Source organism: Anser cygnoides, chromosome 3 (assembly GCF_040182565.1).
Source record: "Anser cygnoides isolate HZ-2024a breed goose chromosome 3, Taihu_goose_T2T_genome, whole genome shotgun sequence".
Lineage (NCBI taxonomy): Eukaryota > Metazoa > Chordata > Aves > Anseriformes > Anatidae > Anser > Anser cygnoides.
In genome coordinates this window covers 113551859-113579079 of record NC_089875.1, presented here as the reverse complement: position 1 = coordinate 113579079, position 27221 = coordinate 113551859, and the positions used below count along the sequence as shown (strand labels likewise).

General features: G+C 38.2%; 1 protein-coding gene across 9 annotated transcripts in view; it reads right to left on the bottom strand.

Annotated features, from left to right (window-relative positions):
* TDRD15 (tudor domain containing 15) overlaps window positions 1-27221 on the bottom strand; it is a 205903-nt gene that overhangs the window by 122806 nt on the left and 55876 nt on the right. For 8 of the 9 annotated variants that reach the window (XR_010830659.1, XR_010830661.1, XR_010830663.1 and 5 more), the window contains exon 6: window positions 264-25330. The gene's annotated coding sequence lies outside the window, so the exon portion shown is untranslated. The remainder of the gene's footprint in view (window positions 1-263; window positions 25331-27221) is intronic. The other variant, XR_010830667.1, reaches the window with a different exon arrangement.

Here is a 27221-nt window from a genome sequence, read left to right as displayed (position 1 = left end):
ATGTGATTCGAGACACCGCGCGTATCCCACCTGGCTGCTGGCTGCTCCAGACAGGCACCAAGCGACCATGGATGCTGGGTCACATTTGCCAGCCACACACACTGTCAGTGAAACTGTAAAATGTCTAGATATGTTCCATCAGGACAATCAGTCTATGAAATTATTTTGTGATCTCACCAAGACACAGGATCATTTGGAAAACAAACAAACAACAAAAAAAAACAACAACAAAACACAACACACACACACAGAAAACAACTTACTTTCCATAATGTCACATTGACTGGCATCGATCATACTTAAAATCTTAGTGCAATTCATCCAAGTTTTTTTTCTACGTAATGTTTGGGCTAACTAGCAAATTGTTTTCAAGGTCAGTGATCTTACTGTTATGTTGGGCAATGACTATTTCTTCACACTTCTGGAACTGTCTTAGAATATTTAGCTTTACTAAAAAAAAAAAAAAAAAGAGGATTAGTACAGACAGCTCCACAGACAAGTAATATTCTTGACTGAGAATTATCTGTAAATTCAAAAATATTTGGTGTTGCTGTTTAGCACTCTTCCTCAGAAGTGAGAGAAAATAAAATATTTAAGTCTTCTTTTAGAAAACAGACATATTATTTAATCCTACATTTTTTCTACCAGGGTGCACAATTTTACTATCCATAGTTTTATAATACTCTGAGCATTTTACTCCTGCTTAAAGAATTTTTTGTTATCTTTCCCCTATTAACCATAGATTTTCAACTGATCCCTTTAGTTTTCTTTATCAGTTCTCTGCATTATCTAATACTGATTTTATTCATTGCTATCAGGCACCATTTTTTCCATTATTTTTTAATCACCAACTTCACCCCCCTCTTAGCCAGGATTGCTTTTTAACTGAAGAAAATACCTTTTGTCAGTGCAAAATTCTGTTTCTTCAGGTATCCAACACAACTTCTAAAAACTATTTTCACTTATCAGCTATAGTTCTTTTCTTAAATAATTTTTCATTCTGGTTTGGTGCTAGTAGGCTACCTTTTGGAGTGCCCATTTTATAATTAAGGAATGAGAAACCTTGAACTAAGGTGTGTGTGTGTATAATGTCAATCTTTTTTTTTTCTTTTTTTTTTTTCTAAGCAGCCCACAAATCTTGTAATAAACCACAAATGTTTGACTTTTGAAGAATGGAAAAACAATCTTTTTTAATACTAAATTTTCTAATTAGAATTTTAATTCTAAATTAACGTGAAAATCTTTTGGCTCTTTGAATAGAGCTTTTCAGGGCTGCTAAATAAGATAAAGTAAGGATACTCTAAGATTCTGTAGTCATGCATGGGACCCATCTTACTAACTCCAGCTTTCTTAGACATCTGTGTTTGGATAGGATGAGTGGCACCCTAGAGGTATTTATCATTCCCTGTCAATTCCAGGAGTCTAGTCAATGACTTAGAATAGGTGCCAAACTTGCAGATGATTAAAGTTACATAAGAAGAATCCATCTTGTGTTGGGATCTCTCTAAATTATCTCCTTTTTAAAGAACCCCAAGTAATTCCTCATCCATTTCTTTACTACGTATCAGAGCACAGTCATGTTGAATGGACTGGTGATCAATGAGACTGACACTGTGAAGTGATCTGTGAACACAGCATGGGTGGCCATTAACATTAATTTAGACATCTAGTGCATTTGTAGAAAACTGGGATTAGGTGCCTGAATTACAATCTGAATCCCTCTAGATACCAGAAACTCTGAGAAATTATTAAATTAGGGATAAATTTCAAAATATGTAAACATACCCATGAGAATGTCTGCTGTTATTGGTTGAAACAGAGAAAATTACATAGAAATAAAAGAAGATATGTTCATCCAGTAAAAAGAGAAACCATGGGACCAAAACCTTAAACCAAACTGAAAACAAGCAGCAGAACACTGTGCAAACACATTCACATTGTATCACATAGCTACTTCTACTTCATTGCATCGCTACCTCAAAAGGAGGACAACAATGAAAAAAAATCAAGATAAAAAATCACATTACTGTCTTTCAAAGTACCCCAGATATTAAGCCTTCTAGCTTGCCTAGAATTACTGTGTCCCTATTAATAACTGCTTAATCCTACAATATCCAGAGATGTTTCAGGAGCCATCAAATAGGGTAGATGAAAAGTAAAAAAGAACTAGTAATATTATATTCACATTTTGGAAAATCCTTTAAATCCTTTTTTGTTGTTGTTGTTTTGTTTTACTTTTGGTTTTCTTCTCTACTAAAATTTTTTGTCCAGGACTATAGCTGGAAAAGTTTTCCAAAAAGGCAATCAGGTTCAATTTTTTTTGTTGTTTTTAAATTTTCAAAATCCGAGCAATTCTCAGCTTATGCTGTAGCTTTACCCTCAAAGGGACAATGGAGCAAGTTATGCTTGTTGTGTTAAAACAGTGGTTGTGATTAAGAAGACTTGTAAGTACAGAATATAGAACAGTCTTGGGAACAATAATCAGTTGAAGAATCTGTGATAAAGGAAATGACCGTGTCCCTGAAGCTCATCAATACAACATTCCTGTCCTTGATTCAAGTTTTCCTTAAGGAACTTTTAAAAAGTTTTTTCAACCATGTTATTTAGTGGCATAAGCTGGCAAGAAGTAGAAGTTGTTATTTTTATTTTTACAGCTCTGAGTAGAGCATTGAGAAAATGCAAAGGAAATTACACACCTTGCACAAAAGCAGTTGAAGCAATAATTGGTAGATTTTGATTCTTTGGATCTTCCACAGTGACAAGACCTCCTCTTGGCTACAGGCAGGAGAAAGCCATTGTGGGTTAGAGCAATACGACTGTACAGTTGCTCAGTGGAGTAATTAATCATTATGGCAGGGACACTTTACATAGATAACAAATTTTGCAATTTAAAATTACAAACCTGCCAACTGCCCTGTTTTTGACACTTCAAGTTAGAAATGGATCTTCAGAATAGAATGTAAAATTGAGCAATGTCTGAACATCCATTTTGTGATTAATTAAGAATTAGCAATATTTATTGTTCTGTCTGTTTATTTGTATTTCCGTTACCATGGCATTATTAGCAGCTTTCTTGAGGATTATAGCCCGACTATGCTAATGAAATGACAGAACAAAAGACAGTCCCTAGGTATTAAGAAGAGCTCAGCACCGCTATCCTTTGGGCCAGATAAATTGAAGGACTGCAGTAAAGGTAACGAAGCCTGGGAAACATCTATTGAGAACGTGTCCATAAATGTCACAGAGCAGGGATCTTTTCACAATAGTGCCACGACTGTACACAGCGAACCCTACAGTTGACTTGTTTTGAAAATGTGGTCCCTGTATTGATAATCAATATGTTCCATTGTGACAGAGCAGACATATAAATGAATGCTTTCAGTTTAGATTGGATTAAAGGAGGCTGCGGTAGCGAGTGGGCTGTGCAGCAAATGCTGCTGCTTTTCTAATTGAGCTACTTGCTTTTGAAAGAGTCAAAGATCTCCCTGGTGGACATAACATGGGGTGTGCTAGAAGGATAAGGTTAAAAGAAAGGAGGCTAGAGGAGTTCAAGGCACTGTTTATTATCCTGAACATTTCTGAATAAAGGGAGTGTTAGCTTTTCAGTGAAGAGAATGCAGCAGTCTCACTCTTGACTGTACTGATTTGTAAGAGTGTCTCTCCCCTTAATCTTATTCTTTTCTCTTTCATCTGTATGTTTTAGAAACGTTATCTCTTCTCTGACCCTACCTTTTGAGTTAATCCCTAGTGTCCCACGCCTCCATGCCTGTCTAGTCCTAAAAAGACGATCATCATTTCCAGTGGCTCCACAGGGAATAGGAATGTACAGCATTCATCCAAAGGTCTTTCCATTGCCACTTCAAAAACCCTGTGTTTTGTATCCACAACAAAATGGTTACCACTGACATGTGTTGGGCCTCCTGTGCCTCCTAAAAATTTTTTTGGGGTGGGGAGAAAGAGAGACAGAGGGAAACAGAAAGAGAGAAAGAAGGAAAGAAAGGAAGAAACGAAGGGATTTTATTATTATTATTATTATTATTATTTTACATTAGTGAACTGAGAAAATCAAATCAAATTAAGTTTCATTTATAAGAACATGTTTCCAGCAAAACTGAGAAAACTGGATGCAAAATACAATAAAGTTCTGGAGATTAAGGTTTCTTGCACTGAGGGTACAAGAGACACTGTTAAATAACCAGGGACTATGGTTACAGTCTCATTTTGAAAATACGCATGGGAAGTAAGCAGAAGTTTTGTGAAATGTCACAGTAACCCGAGAGAAGAATGATGGGCAGGAAATAATCAAAGAAGTTCTCTGCAAAACTGAATCAGACAGGCTTTTAGTTCAAGACTTGAAGTAGACTTGTGCTACAATTTTATCTGGTTCGTAAGAGAATTTGCTTATGTTCCTTATCTAGGCTTTTTCATAAGCAAATTAACAAGGGGATGGTTCTTCCCATTTTGTGCCTCTTTCTTAAGTTTTACAAGAAAGACTTTGCAGGACCAAATAGTAGAATGGATTGCCAGGGTGGCAGACAGTCTGAATTTTTCTTCTAAGCTAGGATCTTCTCAAAATGTTCTTTCAAAGAACTAACCAGGGTTCTTTACTTCCCTAAAAAAAAAAAAAAAAGCATTGCATTAACATAACCACATTTTTCTGTAGCAGATTCATAAAGAAACTGGGGAATTTGGGTTCTAGGCCCATCAGACACAACTGTACAGTTGTTGTTTTTCTACTTGCATATGAAGGACATCTAATGTCTTTGATTCCATTATAAAGGAATGACAGAGATTCTTCTTGTGCAATTTCAAGCAATAACTGCAGCTGTTCCTTTTCTGGCCAGTGCAATGTCACACTCCCATTAGCTGTGTGATTTCTGGCACGTTGCATTGCATTGAAATCACAGAATCACAGAATCGTCTAGGTTGGAAGAGACCTCCAAGATCATCTAGTCCAACCTCTGTCCTAACACTAACAAGTCCTCCACTAAACCATATCACTAAGGGCTACATCTAAACGTCTTTTAAAGACATGCAGGGATGGTGACTCAACCACCTCCCTGGGCAGCCCATTCCAATGCCTAACAACCCTTTCGGTAAAGAAGTTCTTCCTAACATCCAACCGAAACCTCCCCTGGTGCAACTTTAGCCCATTCCCCCTCGTCCTGTCACTAGGCACGTGGAAGAATACACCAACCCCCACCCCTCTACAGCCTCCTTTAAGGTACTTATAGAGAGCGATAAGGTCTCCCCTGAGCCTCCTCTTCTCCAGGCTAAACAACCCCAGCTCCCTCAGCCGCTCCTCGTAAGACTTGTTCTCCAGACCCCTCACCAGCTTCGTTGCCCTTCGCTGGACTCTCTCAAGCACCTCCATGTCCTTCTTGTAGCGAGGGGCCCAAAACTGAACACAGTACTTGAGGTGCGGCCTCACCAGAGCTGAGTACAGGGGGACAATCACTTCCCTAGACCTGCTGGCCACACTGCTGCTTATGCAGGCCAGGATGCTGTTGGCCTTCTTGGCCACCTGAGCACACTGCTGGCTCATATTCAGCCGACTATCAACCAACACTCCCAGGTCCCTCTCGGCCAGGCAGCTTTCCAGCCACTCATCTCCCAGCCTGTAGCTCTGCTTGGGGTTGTTACGCCCCAGGTGCAGGACCCAGCACTTGGCCTTGTTGAACTTCATGCAGTTGACCTCAGCCTATCGGTCCAGCCTATCCAGATCCTCCTGCAGAGCCTTCCTACCCTCAAGCAGATCGACACACGCACCTAACTTGGTGTCATCTGCAAACTTACTGAGAGTGCACTCGATCCCCTCATCCAGGTCATCGATAAAGATATTAAAGAGGACCGGCCCCAGCACTGAGCCCTGGGGGACTCCACTAGTAACCAGCCTCCAACTGGATTTGGCTCCATTCACCATGACCCTCTGGGCCCGGCCATCCAGCCAGTTTTTAACCCAACAAAGCGTACACCAGTCCAAGCCACGAGCAGCCAGTTTCTTGAGGAGAATGTTGTGGGAAACGGTGTCAAAAGCCTTACTGAAGTCAAGGTAGATCACATCCACAGCCTTCCCCTCATCCACCAAGCGCGTCACTTGGTCATAGAAGGAGATCAGGTTCGTCAGGCAGGACCTGCCTTTCATAAACCCATGCTGACTGGGCCTGATCGCCTGGTTGCCCTGTAAGTGCCGCGTGATGACACTCAAGATAATCTGCTCCATGAGCTTCCCTGGCATTGAGATCAAGCTAACAGTCCTATAGTTCCCCGGGTCTACCCTCCGACCCTTCTTGTAGATGGGCATCACGTGGGTTAGCCGCCAGTCGACTGGGACCTCCCCTGATAGCCAGGACTGCTGATAAATAATGGAAAGGTGCTTTATTTTCACTTAGAATCAAGTGGTCATCAGTTTTAGCATGCAACTTGAAAAACTGAACACAGAAACAACCTTTTTTCTAACATACTTGTCTTATTATGAAAGATGACAGACAGCACAATATGGGAGACTGAGATTTAGAAACGTGAATTCAGTAGGAAAAAGGAATTTTTCATAGTTGATTGCAATCTGATTTGTATCATAGCACTTTTTTTTTTTTTTTTTTTTAAGCTTCCTGTCTTGTCCTGATCTCTATTTCCTCCTTGTCTTCCCATTTATACATTGCTTTCTTGAAGACGTTCTGGAGAAATAAGATACAAGTGCAGCTCATCAGATTGAATACAGTGTAAAAAACAAAGTAACAACAACAAAAATATTTTGCTCTTTTGAACTCTCAAAGTTCCTTTTCTTATGCAAATGAACAAACAAAAAATCCTCTGCCTGGCTTTGTTTCACAAATCTGTGGAACATATTAGTGGCAAAGGGCATAACCTTGCCTTATATTCTCTGAATAGGACTGTTGGACTGAAGTGGGCACAGTGGTTTACCATACTAATCAATTTTCAGGATGTATGAAGGCAGAGAGGGCATTTGTAAATATGCTGGCAGATCATAACCTTTCCACAAAGACACCCATCAGTGTAATACAGCACAGATCCAGAACATGTCAAGGAGATGAGCTGTGGAGCAAATAATGCCATCTGTACTACTCATGATGTTCTTGGACCAAAGTAACAAAAAGATGTAAATGAATCCCACATTTATGTTCACAGAACACAGCCATGATTGATAATAACCTACCAATATCAGTGGGATTTTTTAATACAGTGGAATATAAACAATTTTGAATGAAAAACTTTCACGTGCATAATCAGAAAATTAATAGCATTCTGCAGAATAACTCAGTATATAACCTTTCATTATGCAACGTATCACCCATGGAAGAAACAATAAATACTTATAGATGTGTTCAGTGAATTCTTCATTTAAAGGTTTGTTGTATTCACCACTTGTAGATGAAGATTTTTTCCAGGATATATGTCACAAAAGGCATTTTTTTATCTCACCAAAATTATTTGGGGTATCTGGCAAGTATCTCTCAGGTACTAAAATTGCTGACAGAATCCAGTTCTACATTTTCAAAAGCAAAACCACTAAAACTTGAAGAATGTCCATGACACACCTTATTCAGAATAAAGGCATAAAAGATTAATGAGGGTGACTATATACACACTCTTTGCACTGAATATGAGAAGTTAAAACTCTAAGTCTGTGTGGGTCTCCATGCCAGGACCACACAAAGCAAGAGATTCAGTTGGAATTTCTATGGTGATGTAATTTGAAGCATTAAAATAAAATAGCCAGTTGCTAACTCCAGAAGATGACAACTTATAAAGCAGCTCCTGAGTACTGTCAGTGTTTTCATTTCAAAATACATTGTCCATTTTTTGACCTCCATAAAGGCATTAAGATAAAATTAATGTAGACCATGTTACTCATACATAGTCATAGCTACTTCCTACTTAAATTATTAGGAATCTTTCTATTAACCTGAAAGAGAAAAAGGTTAGCCCTGTACTCTAGGCAATTACTATCCTGAACAATTACCAAAATAAATTCTAGTAGTCATTGCTTCAAAATGAAATTAATGAAGTCTTTCTGATAATCTCAGAATTTGGACTCTCTCCAGTTGTTTTTTTCATAGGTTCAGCAATATCATAAAATAAAAACTTCCCCTGCCTTGATTCTAGTGGGGATTAATAAAGTTGTATGTAAATTAATATTTTCCATTGACTTTATGTCACTTTTTTTTTTTTTTCCTTTTTAAGGTTGATCCAGATTCTGATTATTGAGAAGAGCTGAAAAAGAATGAAGTCAAAGAAAGTTATGGGAGGTAAATAAGACAAAAGACTAAATAATTACACTAGCCATTCCAAGATTTTTCTGAAGTGGAAGTGCCCACCTATAAATGCATCCACTATCACCAGACAAACGCTACACTAAGCATATTCATGTCTGTACAATGTTGTTTTTAGTTTGTTACAATCACTGCTTTGATGTTCGTAATGTGTTTCTCCATATCATCTTCCTCCTTCTACTTCTCCTTGTTCTCCTCTCCTTGTACTTCTTCCTCTTAGAAATTGTGGAAATAGGTGTGCATGCCTAGGAAAGTAGCAATTAGTAAATAGAGATATTTCTGCAAATACATTTCCTTATATAACTGTCTCCATGATGTGCCTTTTTAATAAGCATCCATACCAACAAAAATTGAAATAAATGGTTATAGATAAGCAAACAAAAGAGATGTTAATACAGCTAAACTTGAAAACAAAGGAACTCAGCAAAATGTTTGCATTAACATTTCCAGTTATAGTATGGACTAAAGCTTTGGTCTAATACTTATATCCCTGTGAGGCACAAAAAGAATTTCCATGCTTTAAAGACTAGACAGATAGCTTCTGAATGAAAAAAAGACTCACAGTAAAATTTACAACTGTCTTAGGAAACCTGTACTCCAACTTGCAGTATGAGGGAGTCACCATCAAGAAAAAGAACTCCTGTATTTAGTTAGTATATAAAAGCATGCAAAAGCAAGAGGTGAGGTTCAAAGAAATTTCAGCTTAGGCTTTTCTTTATAAAAGCATCAAAACATGGGAATCCCTCAAAAACCCCTTTGCCAAATTAGTTGAAAATTTTCTTTATTTAGTTTAATTTTCTTTAAAGCACTGTGTTTACAATCTTAAAAATGAAGGAAAAAAGTTTATTGCTTAATGGAAGCAATCAGCAAATTTTCCATTTAAGAACAGTCAGACAAAACAAACAAACAAACAAACAAAAACAACCAAGGCTAATTCTGTTTTTATAGATTACCCATAAGGAAATTCTTTACAGCATTTGTCAAAAACTAGAAGCATTTGGAGAAAAAAGAAAACAAAAACAAAACCAAAAAAGCCTCTGCGATGTTGAAGGCTCTCTCATATTCTCTTAAAATAACATCACGAAAACCTCCTGAGGTAAGAGGAATATTGGTTGTGGCAGAACCAAAGATGTCCATTCCCATGCCTGCACCTTTGTGAAAGCTGCTTCATCAGCTGTTGAAGAAACAGGTACTGGCCTTTGGAAATGTTTTCTCATGCTCATGCCAGGTAGAGAGAAAACAGAAGAAAGACAGGCACTCTTTCAAACCAGTAAGCACTTTAACAACATAATGAAACGAGGCATTCGTGGCTGTATTTTATCCATGACTATATCCATTCTCTTCCCATTACCAAGGAAAAGCTACCCAGTTACGTCTGCCAGGATGTACAAGCCACCATGACATTGGGATGAACCACCTCTGGACCTGCTTATTTCTCATCCCTAACTGCAGTGACAACTCAGCTGACTAGGCTATATAGATGCTAACTACTAGACAGCTGAAATCAGATGGTTTGAACCCCAGCTTGTGCATATACCTCACCAGCACAGCATTCTTCTCACTGGTATATGCTCCACAGTTTGATATGAGACCAAAATTCAATTCTGTTTTGGTATGCTCAGGGTATATAAGGTATTATTTGCAAGCAAGAATTCCCATTCTGTTTATTTTGCTGGATACTGTGAAACAAGTATACATTATCTCAATGAATAGTGTTTTCAAAGATGCAGAGTCATTAGCATTCAGCAGGGATGGTATGGAATTGCAAACGGAGATCACAGAAATAGAAAAATATGACAGCAGCTTGAAGATCGAGTATGGAAGGAAATTATTCTTTCTTTTTTTTTTGACTTAAAAAGATTGATAATTTGTCCTGACAATCCTGATTACAGTCTTCCCCAACTGGCACTAATTAATTATAGCATCTTTAAAAGGAATCACTCATTCATTTTCAGATTCAGATGTGTAAATGATGATGCCAACAGACACTTTTCTGGTCACCTAGAACAGTTTCCCACAGAAGAAGCCAGACTTTATTCCTGTGTGAATCCTTGATTCAGATCAAAAGATATATCTCAACAGGAAGATATATTTTAGAAAACAAAATCCAATCCTGATTTTAAATTTCCCTCTTATGGAGAAACCCTTGGTAAAATGCATTAAAGACAAACAAGGCTTTTTTTCAAAGATGTGTTCACATTTCCAGTCTTAGTTTGCCTAACTTCAAGTCCTAGAAAAAGGCTCAAGTTATATTTTGCTGTTCAGATGGAAGAACATGCTACTATGGCTTTGCTAACCAAGCAGACATTGACTGGATGTTATCTACACATTCCCTAATCTGCTCTTTGATAAACTAAATACACAGAACTAATTTAGTCCTTCAGTATAACATGTTTTTCAGTTCATTAATCATTCTCATGGCTCTTTTCTAAATCTCCTCCCATTTTACAACATTCTTCATTGGATATCAAAAATGATCCCAATACAGAGGGGTCACTGCAGAACCCAACAATATAGTAATTTAATCTCTCTATAACTTCTCATATCCTCTTGTGAATTCATGTAGTGGTCTCATTAACCTTTTTGCCACAATGTTATCTTTAGCAGCTCATTTTCATCAGATTAACCCCCATGACCTATAAGTCCTTTTCATGCTTCCTGCTCCCAAGAACACATTTCCAATCCTGTATGTATAACTGACTTTTTTTTTCTTTTTTTTTTTCTTTTTTTTTTCCTGCCACTGTGACTACGTATTTGATGATACTGGAAAATAACTTGTCTGTGCCACAATCCCAAGAATCAAGGTAGTAGCCTATTTTCTTACTTACCTCTTCATGTATCTTTTTCTCAATCACCAGTACAATTCTGTATTTTCCAGAACATAATACATGAATACATTTATAGTGAATAATGGATCCTACTGGGGCTTCTCAAAGAATATGGCTGCTTTCTAATAATTCCCATTTCCAACAATATTTGAAAGCCTGGAAATTACTTTTTTTTTTTCTTTTAATCCATTGAATGATTTTGCACCATTCTTCCTACCTCTACAGATATATTTCTGTAACAAATCAAATGCCTTGGAAATGTCTACCTATACTAAATAAAAAGATGTCTCAATCAAACTTGTAACCTCATAAAAAGTATCAAGCTAGATTAACAAATCCTATTAACATAAACCAGTGTTCATTGGCATTAATTAAAGTAACCTCCTTTAACTCTTTATTAATTGAGCTGCATCAACCATTTCACTATTGTTCCTGAGATCAATGTTGGGGAAATAGGCCCATAATTATTACTGTTGTCCTCTGTACCTTTCAAAAATATTGATGCATTCATTTTCTTCCAAACCTCTTTTGTTTTTTCAAACTAAGGTTTCCAAGGCCAGTGGAAAGCAAGCAAAAGCAGTCCAGAGAGGGATCCAGACAGCTCTTTCAAAAAATCTGCAGTGGCAATGGTTAAAACGAGCTGAATAAAAAGTATGTAACTTATGTTTTGTATAAATCAGCTTTCTGTTGAAAAAAAAAAAAAGTTGGTACAGAATGATATGATATTAATATCATATGATACAAATGAGCCATTCCATTTTTTTCCCAGATACAGTAGAAATATTTATATAACTCATCATAACCAACGGCATGCATTCAGTCAGTATTATGTGTGAAGGAAGAAAAAGGAGCATATTTTGGTCTTAATTTGTGTGGGAATCTAACAATAAGGGCTGTTTTTCATCTCTGCCTAACACAAATGGAAAGATGAGACAAGTTTATGACCCTGTGTCTACCTCACATGTCCACATAGCAGTGTATTTCCCATTAATGTAAACAAGTATTACAAAAACACATGTGGGGGTGACTATATCAGTAAGTAGCGAAATTGTTGTCTGACTACTATGCATAAATTTCAGAACACAGGTGATTCAGCTTGCATGAGTTACCCAGCCTGCAACCCACAACACTCACACTCATTTAACCAAAAGAAATAGAAAACTATCAGCTGGCACAAATCCTTCTCCATTAGGGCTGGAGCTAGTCTATCTATTCTCGCTTACTGCTTCCGAGTCACTATCAGATTCTGTTACTGTGGAAGAATTTTAATGACTGTTTATTTGCTGCTGGGTTGCAGACACCACTAGTAGCATTACTTTCTGCAAGTTTTCTAATTGCTGAAAGTTGTAGGCGCTTGTATGCTGATTAGTAGAACTGAATTGACAGCTAGATATATGTTGCAACTACTCCTAATATATGTTCACGCTAGGTTTATTAAACCCAAATGTGCCTTCGCCTTCCTGATTCCCTTAATACAGTGCTTATAAGCATGGGGATGAGCACTGCCACATTGCCTGACATCACTATGTAGCTGTTCCTCTTAGACTGGGGCTACAACCATTCTTGGGAAGACTGTCTCAGCTGCCCAGTCTACAGAAAGGATATAAAACTATTTCTCTCTTGGCTACTGACACCTTCTTTTCAGCTCAAGATGCAGAGACTTCTGGTTTTAAGTTCCAAAATGTTCCTGGGCTAAATCTCAAATGACAACTAAAATGGCAGCTGTCACCCTGTTACCATGACAGCAGAGTCTGAGGCAGTGATTCCTGCACTAACGATGGGGGAGCAAAGCATGATTAAGCGACTTGGAGCCCTTGCTAACACTAAGGCACCCTTTGCAGAATTACGGACCACAGCTGTCTGCCACCAGCACTGCCTCCGAGCGCGGAGGCTGCCCAGCATCTCTCATAATGGGTGATTTCTACCCTGAGAAAGGACTCAGTTCTAAGCCTTCTGTTGTGCAGAATATATCTCAATAAAGTAAGGTGTGATATCTGAGAACTAAGGAATTAAGACGTGCACCTTGGCATAAAACATGGCTTTCCTGTATAACTATGCCTTTTCTAATAAATACAGAGAAACTGAGTTGCTCTGCAAGGAAAATCTCTGACCCCATAGAACTGGGCCAAAAAGCAATTTGGGTTTAAAGGTAGCTTGGGTTTAAAGGTAGCTTCTACTGCTATGGGTAGGCCCTGTAAATTCATTGCAGTTTTGTAAATGGACTCATCCCATTCAGACCACATTGGAAACCACTCATCACTACGCTTTATAAGGCCTGAAACAGGCCTCATAGTAGCAGTACATGGGGAGAAAGCAGACTATTCAATTTTTTTTTATTAGCTATGCTCCCATAGCTGCAGCAAAACTATACAGAAAACTGTCCTGCAAGTCTAACTTGCTCTTCAAACCTCCAAAGATAAAGATATTGGACACATTGTCCTAACATAATGCCATATGCAAATTCACAAATATGTCAAATTACAATCTGAAGGAGTAATTTTTTCCTATGTTGATGAGATAAGGATTCCAGTTCAAATACAATCAGAAAAAATAAATATAATTCAATATAACCTTGAAAGCTGACACCAAGTAGTTACGTGGCAAATTGAAATAAATTATGTGAAAAATGAAAGAAGAAATTCAGCAGAAAAAGTCCATACAGATATCCTATATTTCAGTCATAGAAATCTAGACTTGTTTAAGTCATTTGCCAAGGACTAACTCTCTGCTATTGTCCCCATTTCAGAGATCAGAAAATTGCTGCAGAGCAGTTAAGTTATTTGCACTAAACTAAAGAGGAAAAAAATTTCTAGCAATGTTTTTCGGGTTCCTATTCCTGCACTTCAGCAAAATCTTCCTAAGCTATTTGATCTTCATTATAAGTATAAAAAGTATTACATCATATTTATACACAGTATCTTATTACTAGCATGTAGAGTAAAACATATATATTTATGGTTATTTTATATCTGTAATATAAATGATATTTATATGATGTCTTCAATGATATACACAATGAACAAAAATGATGATTATGTATGGCTGCTTAATAAAGGTATGTAAGTTATAAATGAAAGCCACGCTACAGGAACATCTTGAATATTTTTAAAATCACGTGAACTAAAAGAAGGAAACACTATGCAGTTCCTTTCTGCTTTGCATTTCTATTCATCTGTTCAGTCAATCCTATTTCCACTTCTTTTATTTAGGGACAGAATGACATAGATTGAATTCATCAGAAATCACACACACACAAAAACACCACAGAACTGAGCTCACGATCCCAAAAGGAAATCCATGCCTAACATCCCTCCCTTACAGATATTGCAGAAACTAGTTTAGCCAATTCCTACTGTCATGTCAGAGTGGTCTCTTAAACACAGATAGGGAACTACACAGAAGGTAACAGTTAACAATCTTGTAATGATACGATATGTTCAAAATAAACACCAAATATTTAAATTCTCATTCCTCCGCAATGAGGCTGGACCAGTTGTATGTCAGATACATCAGTGGGTGAGATGAGATAGGCAGGAATGTGTAAGCAGGTATTGTGCAAACTGAGAATGGGGCGAGATGGAGAGTGAGTGCAATACAAGGAGACTTTTCAACACTATCAAGAACCTCACCCTAGACCCCTTCTCCTCATTACAGTGGCATCGGGGAGCAGATGACAAAGTGATAATGGAATAAGGAGACATATCGCAAACCTCAGGAAGCTGGGGCAGGAATCTGCATTATAGCCAGGATGTTGTGATTGCTGATAGGAAACACCAAGATATGTGCCAGACTTTATCAAGTGAAGGGTGATCATTCAAACTGGCATAAAAGGAAACTGTCCTTTATTTTCATTTTTTCAGGGACCCACCACACATCCCTCTCCCTGATACACACAGAGACACCCACACATACACACACACAGTCATATTATAACGTATCCAGGCTGAACGGAGACTTGCATGGAGCACAGTGGGTATATCAAATTCGAGTCAAGTGCAAGAAAAGAAAGAAAAGGACAATGAAAATTCTACAAATTAAAAGAAGTTCATGGTGAGGAAAAAAAAAAAAAAAGACCTGAAGGAAGTTCAAGCAATATAGCGATATCAAACATTTGAAGGTTACTAATGTGTAACTGAATGCTTTGACCAACATATAGTATGATTAGTTTTCCTGGCATCAACGATAAATCAGATATAAGATAGTGATTCACAGTTCTTTATGAATTGGATGGATGGCAACAGAATGAGTTCTGGGAACAAACAAGTCTGCAAAGTGGGCAAACTGAGGCAATAAGTCAGGAAGGTTTGACTACACTGGTGATATAAAATGGATTTAGCCCTGTAAAACAATCTTGGGCTTCTGCTGTGTCACCACATTGGTTACATGTCATTAGATCAAGCTGTCTTAAACTGACACCATGCCAAAATCCTACTTCAAAAGTCATCTTGTAGAAGTCATTTTAAAACTTGCTAGAGAAAAACCTTGTTCTAGCCTAGAAAGATATTTAGGAAGACAGAAGAAATGGGCTGTAGCCAGTTTCTGGCTGCTAGTAACTTCCTATCTTGCACAGACAGATTATTTTTCATACACCCATGAATAATTCCTACGTAATTCAGATTTCCAACAAAAAGCTAGCAAAAACAGTGGTGTGTCAAGCACAATGCTGTGCATAAAATGAAACATCTTGAGAATTAGAATGCAAATTGTGATTAACTTTTGTAAAAGATGGGGCTAATGTAATATAGTCTTAAACGTAATGATGTAACTGGAACAAAACCTGGCCATTTCTTCATGGTGATGTCCTCTTTGCCAATAAATGTAATATAGCCTTTCCAAGCACCAAGTCCTCAATGCCTGCTTGCATTGGTATCATCATTACACATGGTTGCCACGTTGGGTTTCATCTAGCACAGGTATTTGGTAAGAGAAGGGAAATGCTGTTTCTGGAAGTGTCTTTCTATATTCTATTTAGTATAGAGGAACATTTGAAGAACATACTTAGACTAGATAATGACTTTTTTTGTTGATCAAAATGAGTGTGATGAATCTTACATAGGTGTCTGGCCCAAGCTAGAATTTTTCTTCTTTCTGAAGTCAAAAACAAGTTTGAATATGAATAGTGCTTTCTTCCTCTTCCCTTATTCTACCACTATACAAAGAGGGGATTATCAAAACATTCCATTGGTTCCTGAGTACAAGAGGACTCAAGGTGCACAGGCAGCCAAAGAGCAGAATGCCTTTTTTTTTTTCTTTCAGTCTTCACTTGATACAGTGGCTGTGATTAGATGTCTAACACAATTAGCATCAACGACAAAAGGGTAAGAACCTGGAATGGAAAAGGAAAAGTACAGGTTTAATTCCACTTTGAGAACCTGGATGTTTTTAAACTGGCTGGTCCTGATGAAATTCACCTGAGAGTACTTAGAGAACTGGCTGAAGTGGTCTCAGAGCCCTTAGCAATTACTTTGAGAACTGAATGAGGGCAGGTAAAGTTTCAGACAACAGAAAAAGGTGGTCATAGTCATTATCTTTAAAAAAGTGAAAACAAGTGTAGATCAGTCAATCTAATTTCAATTACCAAAAAAATACTGGTTCAAATATTCAAACATCTGACTGGTAACAAGGGAATAAAATCAGCCAACATGGATTTGTCAAGAACAAATCACATCAAAGCAACCCAGTTTCCTCCTAGGACATGGTGACAGGCCTGTGTAGTGTATTGAAAAGAAAAATACCTTGACTTTGGTAAAGCTTTTGACAATGTCTTTTATCACAGAATCACAGAATCACAGAATTGAAGGGGTTGAAAGGGACCTTGAAAGATCATCAGATCCAACCCCCCTGCCAAAGCAGGTTCCTTACAGGAGGCTGCCCAGGTAGGCATCCGGACAGCCCTTGAATATCTCCAGAGAAGGAGACCCCACAACCTCCCTGGGCAGCCTGTTCCAGTGCTCCGTCACCCTCACCGTGAAGAAGTTCTTCCTCATGTTGGTGCGGAACTTCCTGTGCTCCATTTTGTGACCATTGCCCCTCGTCCTGTCCCCACAAACCACTGAAAAGAGGTTGGCCAAATCCCTCTGTCTCCCACACCTCAGGTATTTATACACATTGATGAGATCCCCCCTCAGTCTTCTTTTCTCCAGGCTGAACAGACCCAGGTCTCTCAGCCCTTCCTCATAAATAAATAAATTCCTCATAATTTCCTCATTATGACATTTTTCTATGCAATCCAGGTTCTTCTGAAACTACCATAAGGTAGGGACACAACTGATTGAGATGCTATGCATAAAAAGGAACTGTTAAGCTGGAAGGATGTATCTGTGAGGTCCACTGGGGACTAATTTGAAGTCTACGTCTATGGACCACTTTCAGTAATAAACTGCATGATGGAGTAGACAATATACTTGCTACTATATTCAAAGTTGGGAGACACTGAAAAAGCATCTGGATGACAAGGCTGGAATTCAAACTGATTATTACAAAATGGATAAATGGTCTGAAGAGACTGGGATGCAGTTTAATAAGGGCAAAAAAAATCAAACCTCCACTTAGGTGAGAGTAACCATCTTCACAATTATAGGATGAGGAATAACAGCGCTGCTGAAAAAGGGTTCATGGGCTATAGTGAATTATAAATTGAGCATGAGTCAGCAATGCTAGGGTATTTCAAAGACAAAAAAAAAACAACAAACAAACAAAAAAAAAAAAACAACTTTATCCTGGAGGGCATAAACAAGAGAATCGCATAGAAGACATCAGAGATAAACTTTCTATTTCACTCATCTCAAGTGCTTTGTCTAGATTTCAAATATCATCAAGAAAAATGCTGACCAACTAAAGAGACAAGAATAATCAGAAGGTTTTAAACCATGACCTTTGAGGACAAATCAAAATAAGTTGGCTTGTTTAGTTAGATAAGTGGCATTTGAAGAACATTTTGATGGTCTTCAAATATGTGAAAAGGTTACTGCATACAGGACAGAAGCAAATTCTGCTCCTTATCAAATAGAAAAGGAACAAATCACCCTTGCCTAAAATGTAGCAGTGGAGAAAGAATGGTAAATATTGTTAAACACTTGAATAAATTGTTTAGGGAAAAGATGGACTTTTCTAAAGTGGAGATTTTTAAGACTCAGTAAGCTGAACATCTATCACAGATGGTTTAGGCAGAGTTGACCATGCCTTGGGGCAAGAGAATGTACTGGATAACCTTTCAAGATCTTTCCCAGAGATGTGATTTTTCTGTGATTTGTTATGTTTGACTCCTGTGATAACACAAACACATGGGACATGAGAAGGGATTTTTTCCAGTAATTTATATGGAAGATCTGGTTTACTTATATGAATGTACTACGTCTGAAAAATAGTTCTCGATGCGACTGCCTCCACCACTTTGTCACACTCTGTATTTTAAAACGTCTCCAAAACAGACTCTGTTGAAGTCAAGAAAGAGGGCACTGGAGTTCCTAGATGAAGTGACAAAACTTGCCATAGGCACATGTAAAAGAGAGAACAGCACCATCGAAGACCCAGAAGAGCGCTCTAAATTGCCTTAATGGGTTGAGGAAGAAATGTATCTCAAATCAGATTTGTTGCATGTATGTATGTGCCAGTAGCTGTCAGTATCTCAAAAAGAGAGAGAGGAGGAAGTAACAGCTCCAGTTGCTCTTGACATGATTTCATTTAACTCGCTAGGTCTCTGACCTTTCAGCATTGGTGGAAATTGAAGTGAAAATGTAACACTAAGGGGGAAAAAATCATGCAAATAATAACCTTTAAAACCACTGAGTCCGTTTTTTTTTGGGGGGGAGAGAAATCTGATGATCCAATTATGCAAGTCATTAGGAAAACAATGCTGAAATTTTGTGGCTAATGGGACTTTAAGTTATATTGACAATGAAAACCAATTATACTTTCAAAACTTTTTTTCTCTATCTGCAATTGCATTATTTTAATGAAATGGCATGTTAAACCTCAAGTAGCCAAATGAATGTTAATTATGGAAACAGCTGAGTTAACAAGAGAACCCCTCTCTTTCCATGACCCCATAATTTCACAAGTCTGAACAGAAGCATAAAGTCATTCATTTTGCTTCTAAATTGTTTGATGTTGCAAATATAGCAGTCTTCAAACTCTTCAGAAATCCTGCTGTATAATAAAATTTATATTAATTTTCTTAAGAAGTACTGAGGAACTAGAGCTGAGCCACAGGATGAAACCAATTCCAAGACTTGGGAATATTTAGATAACGACCCAATTCTTCCAGGTCAGAAACAATTCTAGTTTAACACATTAAAACTTTTCTGCTTTAATTGATTTTCCACTATCTATTTATCTTTCTAATTGGATACTAAGGTGCCAGGTAAAAAATCTGTGAAATTCAACCAGTTCATGTAAGCAATTTCAGTAAATGAGAGGGCTGATGGGAAATTTTACAAGGTTACTGAATAATTAATAGAAGTCACAAAATAAAAACAAGTTTTTGACAGTTGCTAGTGTCATCAAGCTGACTGCATAATAAACCTGTGATTCCCTAAAAGATTTTCCTTGCTGCAATAATCCATTTGAGGCTTTGTGGAGCTGAATGTACAGAGAATTAAAAAATCATAGTATAGTAGAAGTGTGTGGGTTGGAGGAAACCTCAAGAGATGATCTGGTCTAGCCTTAGTCTGGATTATCCAGGTCTCTGTCAACCCAGCTCTTGAATATTTCCATCAAGAGGGATTTCACTACTTCTCTGGGCAACCCACCCCAGTATTAAATTGTTCCCATGATGAAGAATTTATCTCTTTATAGGATTTTTTTCTAAAGCAACTTCTGCCTCTTCCTTCTTGTGCTTTTACCATACATCCTTGTGAAGTGAGTGCCTTCATCTTCTCCGTAGTTATATTTCAGGTATTGGCAGACTGTGAGTAAATCCCCCTGGAGCCTTCTTTTCTCTTGGCCAAACAAACCCTATTCCTTCAGCCCTTCTTCATATGTCAAACTCATCAGCCCTCTAATCCTCTTGCTGATCTTTTTTTCCTTTCTTTTTTTTCTTTTTTTCTTTTTTCTTTTTTTCTTTTTTTCTTTTTTTTCTTTTCTTTGGTGTCTCCTTTGAACTGGGGAGACCCGTGATGGCTAAGGCGTGGCCTAGCAAATGCCAAGAGGAACAACCACCTCCCTTGATCTTCAGGCTATACTCTGGTTATACAGCTCAAAACAGAGCTAACCTTCATTGCTGCAAGTGAATGTGTTATAAAAGCATAACAACCTTGCTTTGATCAAGAGCTGAGTGCCTGAATACAATGAGCTGCAGCTAGCAGAAGTTCTGCGTAAACAAGAGCTGAGTGTGATGAGGCTTGATAGGGGCACGGATCAGCAAATGGCAGCACAACACCTGAAACCACTGGAAAGGTATACCATGATATCATCCTGGACTGGTTTTATTGGTAGCCTGTGCCAACATCTGGATATAGACCCTGGCCCAGAACCTGGAGAAACATCAGCTGCCTTCAGCCTGTCCTGCTGCTTCTGCCCCAGGTGCTGGACTTCCACGTATCTACAGAAAGCCTGTCAGGAGGGAGATGGGTTTAAGTGGTCTGACTGCTCTTTTCTTAACCTAACAATCTGCAAGAATCTAAAAGCCTTGCCAATTTGCCTTCAGCAGTTGTATCACATATGAGTGAAAGAAGAGGTGTAGGCTTCCCTTCAGTGCAATTGAAATTCATTTTTTCTTGCCAAACAAAAACTTTCCTCTTAAAATGTGCATAGGACTGCAACGGTATCAGATAGCTTATAGTCTACTGTTTGGCATGTGATTTTGGCTGTGAAATCAGTCATTTGGCTTCACAAATATTTTTAGGGCTAAATTTATTTGGAGGGAAAATAGGAGTGAACATAAGATACAGAACATAAGAGTATCACAGGGTATCCATGCATTAGAAAAAATCATTTCCATCTTGGTCACAAAGCTGTTCTATGAACGTGGACAAATTATTCACATTTTTGTGTGGCTGTTCTCCTCATCGCTCTTGAGCTGTTTATTCATACTGAAGTGCTTTGGAGCTGGCACTATCTTTGAACAAAAATAAGAGATAGTATAGGTGCAATGATAGTCACTTGGTTCTGAAGTACAAATGACAAAGCATAACTGGACCCAGACTCCCCACAGAGGTCAGAAAATCTTCTTCCTTATTTTTTAAGAAAAATAGACAGAGAAACAAGTATTCTATCAACACATTAATACTGAAAAATATATAGGCTCATAGATAATTCATCTGGAAAGTGACCTCCAGAGGTCACCTGGTGCAACCCTCCTTCCCTTCCCCCCTCCCTCCTTATGGCACCATTTGTGGCTAACTGCTCTCCTGAATTAAAATACAGGTTTCTTACTGCACTAATTAATTTTTGCTCTTGTTCTGAAAGCTGTATCACTTCAGAGACTTAGAAAATCTAAAAAGCGAATGAAAACTTATTAGATCCCTGTGCCCAAGCCTTCTTGCAATGTGCTTCTTCCAGTAGCTGTAAGAGGCTTGCTTTTGGTTCGCCTTCCACATGAGAAAAGGCACTTCTGAAAGTGGCTGGAGTGAATCCCATTTGCAGAGCCAGATTTTGAGACACTTGGTAGGTCACATGCATTTTAGATGTTCCTACTAATTAATCTAACTCCAAAATTTATCATAAACATCCTGCTTGGCATACTGGATATTGCTGTCCCCTTGTGCAGATGACACCTCATTTCTGATGTGAGAAAGCGTCAGCCAAGACAACACATAAAAAGTGAGGCTTGCTGAAAGTGGAAGGATTTACTGAAATGATAAGGATTTGCCACCTGCAACAACCCAAGGGAAGACCAAGAAGCAAAACAAACTGAACTACACATGACAGATATTAGTCATGTCTTGTAATGCCCAGCTGGAGGAAGGTGGTCAGATGTTAAGGTGATCAGGACAGGATCTGAAGCAGTATTGAGGGGAATGGGAACAAAGCCTGAACACACTCAGAGAACCCACTAAACAACTCACTTGAAATAATAGAATAAAAGCCAGAGGCTGACCGAACAGCCCAGATTAAAAGGGCCACCTCTCTGGTGTCCATGCTTAGGAAGGCTTCGTTTTACTGATGTATTAAATCTAGATTTTCTAATCAGATTTTTCTGAAGGTGGGGTTTCCTGGTGTACCAGGAAAGGAGATGTGTGTCTCCAACAATGTCTGCAATTCATCACAAAGAAATGTCTTGCTATTGATACGTTTTTTACATATATATTTCTCACTGGATGCAGCACATCAGGGATCCTCGCTTCTGCTATACTCTACTAAGCTGACATTTCTTATTCGCAACCAAATAAAAACTATATTAAGTCAGTTTGTTTTCCTCATTGAAATACACCCCTGAAACATCCTTATCCTTTGTTTTACATATACAAAGACTTATTTCTTCATTCCAGCTTAGAATATTGACCTAGCTTTCATAGCAAGACCTATTTAAAATTCATCCATTTTGATGGGGGAAAAAAAAAAGTGACAGCTGCTTTTAATATTCTTTTTAAGAACACCTATAACAACAGCCAGAGAATCAGGGTAATTTTGTTAGCCAAGAGCAGAAGATAGGGTTGCTTGTTTCAGTCTCATCAGTTTCATCTTTGATTTTAATAAGATATTTTGAAATGGTTGATTTCCCCTGGAGAGCTTGCAGTAATTCAACCTGGTCTAATGAAGTCCTAGCTGTCCTCAATTTCTATTGAAAACAAAAGAATGCAGACATCTCCTAAAAACTTCCAGTGCCCAGGACTCTAAACTGATATTTTTGTGTCATATATTTACTGAGATCCAAATCCTAGACTCCTTGCACGAGAAGATAGTGCAGGAGAATAACATGAGCAAAGTATGCAAGATCTGAGATGAAAACAATACTGCCTTTCTTCAACAGCAAAGTCAACTTAAATGTCCGTTGTATGCTCAAAAGCCGTATTAATTAACTACTGTCTTAAAATAATTTGATTTTTTTTTTTCAGGACTCTTAAAAACCTCACCAATAAAATTTAAGAGAACCAACCAAACAGAAAAAAAGCCCAGAATTTCTAAATTTGCCAGCAGTTTTACATCAAGCAGTGTGACAGGATATATAAGTTCACTGCTACTGACATCAGCTCAGGTGCTACCAATTTGTGATAATTTAACTGTACAGTGAATTTAAGCCCCACTGCCCAGCCAGTGGCAGAAGGAGCCCTTAAAAGAACTGCGTGTGACTGGGTGGGAGAGAAAGGAAAACATCTCCTGGCAATAAACACTGATCATGTTGAATCCTCAAGGGCAGAAACACTACCATGGGGCCAAATTTTCTACCAGCTGGTTTCCGTGGTTTGTGCCTGCCGTTACCCTGCTGTACACATGAAAGACAGAAGAAGCTTTGCCCCAAAAGAGCAAAATTTAACAAATAAGGTAAACGTATTTATTCTTTCATTGATAACAGTATCCTGCCTACAGACTCAAGAGGGCTGTAGCTGCTTTTTTTCAGCACATCTGTCGACCAGCAATAGCTGTGCTTCCACATTTAGCAACACTGCTAATAATGGTGTTTTAGTCAAATAATGTTTTTTATTAACAAGTAACAGTTCCCTGAACTGGCACTGCAGAGGGCACAGTGCAGAGGCAGTCATGAGCCAGAAAAGAAAGGGCTACCCTGGCATTGACAATGGAGAACTATGGGGTGCCAGGTAAGAGATGGCAAGGGTGCCAGAACAGCCCCAGTCTGCATCCCACTTTCCAGCTAGCTACTCCTCTTGAGGTGTTTCTGTGCTACACAGCAGTAACACAAATGCCATCTGGAGCACAATAAAGGGATGCATAGGCAATGTTGTGAAATAAGTAATGACTGATTGCACTATTATTTTTTCTTCTGCACTTTGTTTTAACTCCTTTGTGAAGATCAAGATCTGAGCTGTGTTTTCATAAAATGTTTTTAAACTCAGACCATGTATGTAAAAACTCATAGGCAGCTATCAGTTAAGTCCAGTAAACTTTCAAAGGAAGTGGCTTATAGTCTGAAACTAATTTCTATTCCCAAACCAAAACAGTACATACAGCATTCAGAATAATACTATTAGGAGACGAATTTAAAGATGCTGTTCAAGCAATACTCCAGCTTTATTGCTGGCTACCTGCATAGCTACCTTCAAATGAAGGACTTCAATGCAATCACTGCAGTTTAGTGCACCTCTTCCCTCACCTCTGCCTTTTCTCATCTGAGCAGCACCTCAGTTCAGTGCTGAAAGCTTGGCAGTTAATTTACAGAAAGCTTTCTGTGACCTGCACGGGCACTGCAGCCTCCACGTAAGACAACAGGCAGCATGCCCGTCTGTCTGTCCTGCAGGAAGGAATCTGCCACTTAAGGCTACAGGACCATCTCCCTCTAACCCCTATATTCGATCCTCTCTACAAAGCCTGGTCAATAACCAATCTTTCATGGTATTGACAGCACAGAAAGCTACAGTAGGCACAGTCACATATCTCAGCCTCGGGGTCGGTGGGTGTTCAGGTAAGATGGGTGGTGCCGACTATCTCCTCCTCAAGAGATCTTTCTTCCTCTAATCTAATGGAGGCAGAGCTTGGTCTTGTTAGGGGAACTATTTCCTGTCCCTGGAGAAGTGCACTGGGCTGTGCAGATTTACCACAAGGTGACATGAAGATCCCATTTCCTCTTCCATGACTGGGGCAGAGGCTGCTGGTGGGGACTCAGCTCACCTGCAGTCACTTCTCCCAGGGCTGGAGCAGAGAGACTGTGTCGGTAGCTTGAACTCCCCAGAGACGTAGAAAGCAGAACGTAGAGGATGCACAGAGGATTTGCAAAGCAGAAAGTAGGTCCTGCTTCTGTAGGATGGGAGATATCAGTGTATAGCATCAGAACATGAGTAGTGTTTGACATTAGCCCTGGCAGAGTTCAGAGTGGCTTTTATATAGTACTATGTCTTGTGTTGCTTATGCTTAACAGTGATGATGTTGTGATTATCCGGGTGTACAACTGTGCAAAACCACAGCAGGACTCTGTGGGCTACAGTGGGTCACAGTGAAACCAAGTAGGGCTTTATGACCAGCAGACATCACCTCCATTTCCCAATACTTTCAGATCTTTAGACTTAAAAGTGCTCATCTCCTGTGCTAGAAACACAGACTATCCCAGGCAATAACCACTATTTCTTCCTCTCTGCTGTTTTTTCCTGCTCCAGGCTAAAAAAAAAAAAAAAAAAAAAAAAAAAGTCAAATCACAGAAAAAAATGTGAGTGAGTTTCAGGCACATATTCAAATTTATGGCAAATAGATTATATTGCATGTATAAAATGCAACTTTACTACACTTCTCTACATGGGAATACACACAAAGGAAAAGAGGAACTTATAATAACCTTATACGTAAAAGAAGAAGAGTTTTCATTCTGTTTGTCTATACAGAAACAAAGAACTAAATGTCTGCATGTAGGAAAGGCTTGTTTCTTTCCCAACCAGGAGGGAAGCCTGCCTGCAAGTCCACAGGGTTAAAGCAGAGCCCTCGTGCCAGGCAGAGAGGATGCAAATTTTATATACTGCAGCGCCATCTAGCCCAAAGAAATAAAATACCACGTTGGCCAACAGTTGCTGAAGGACACTTTCTAGTGCTAAATGTTAAGCTCATAAATAATTTCTGGCCCTGGATGAAACTTAGCTTGTGGCTTATTGTATGACATTTTAATCATTTTTATTCTACAGCATAAATGTAGCTGAGCAATATATAAGCTCCTCCGGGAGTTATCTGCTACAGAAAATAACTGACATATGCTATTTTCATTATTTCTCATCCAAACTGAACCTTGAGATAAATCGAAATAATGAAATAAATGAAAACCCAGGGCATGTGCATTTTTGTGGATGTTTTGGCGGAAAACTGAGAACTTTAATAACACAAGAAAGGAAAATAGAAATAATTCTAATAATGAAAGAAAATCTTGCCAGTTTAGCGAGCATGGAATTTTATTAGAAGGGCAAAAAATCTATAGTGTATTACATTATTTCTTTTTATTTCTAGAAATGTCAAATGAATTCCTTAGCTATTCCATACAAAGTTCAATTCACTCCCACCAGTTTGAACTTATATAAATTAAATATCTGGTTTTAGATACAAGAGGGTTTAAATCCATCAGGGCAAAAAAAAAAAAAGAGAGAGAAAGAAAGACTTTCAAAAGTCTAGCTTGTTTCTTCATGCTGATGTTCAGTGTAGTCAACTCAAAATGTGATCACAGATCCCCTAACATGTAAGTTTTCAAAGACAGCATTGCTGATATTGTTCCACTGTTTTTCCTTCAGAGTACACATTCTGCAATTTTTAAAGAATTTCTAGTTATATTCATAGCAAGCAGGAATTAATTTTAATATGAAGTAAGGGCATGTCTACCTTTGAAATTTATAACAGAATAAGTCATTCTCTCTACTCATTACGTAGGGAAACTACATAAGTACTTTAGATTCCCCTGTATACACCTCAGTTTTACTAGGACAGATCTGTTTCCTTACAGAATATACATGAGTCCCAAGATTAGATGAGGTATTTAATTTTTTCATTTCTATGAGAACAAAATTTTCATAATTACAATTTTTTAGCTTCAGGCATGTCTTCCCACACGAAGGATAACCTAAATCTGAACACTAGGTGCCTATCTCTCCATAGCAGTGTTACTCAGATGGCCCTGAGAAAGCCAGCTCAGGAGTCAGAAACCATATAGATCCGGTAAGAGCATTCTCTGAGAGTCTAATACAACACATTTTTCAGCTAATTACACAGAAAAATCAGAGCTTCTATATCACCACAAAACACTGCACTGTAACATAAAGACATACTCAAACTCTTAAAGTTACTGGATAAAACCTTCTCCTCCATGAAAAAATACCTGTGTTTGCTGCTGAATGAGAAGCTGGCTGTAACCACACCCACATTGATTTTAAATTGTGTATTTATATATATATTAATATAATAAAATACAATATAATACAATATAATATAATATAATATAATATAATATAATATAATATAATATAATAATATATATATAATACTACTAAGAATATACTGGCACACAAGTGGCCCCATA